Source organism: Phaethon lepturus, unplaced genomic scaffold (assembly GCF_000687285.1).
Source record: "Phaethon lepturus isolate BGI_N335 unplaced genomic scaffold, ASM68728v1 scaffold44291, whole genome shotgun sequence".
Lineage (NCBI taxonomy): Eukaryota > Metazoa > Chordata > Aves > Phaethontiformes > Phaethontidae > Phaethon > Phaethon lepturus.
This window is the reverse complement of record NW_010520676.1, coordinates 1-201: the sequence shown is the minus strand read 5'-3', so window position 1 is coordinate 201 and position 201 is coordinate 1.

The following is a 201-nucleotide window of genomic DNA, read 5'->3' as shown; positions in this document are numbered from 1 at the left end:
GCCGGCCCCTCCAGCCTCAGGGCTCGCACTAGGCCGCTGAGCTCCATGGCCCGACCCACACCCCAGGGCCGCTTCCCACTCCGCGGCGTGACCTCGCCCCTCTAAAATCCCTTTAAATAGACCGACAACACCCCCCGCTCCCCCTTAAAATGCGCTTCCCTGTACTGACCGCACGGAGCGCCGCTCCGCGAGGAGACCCCC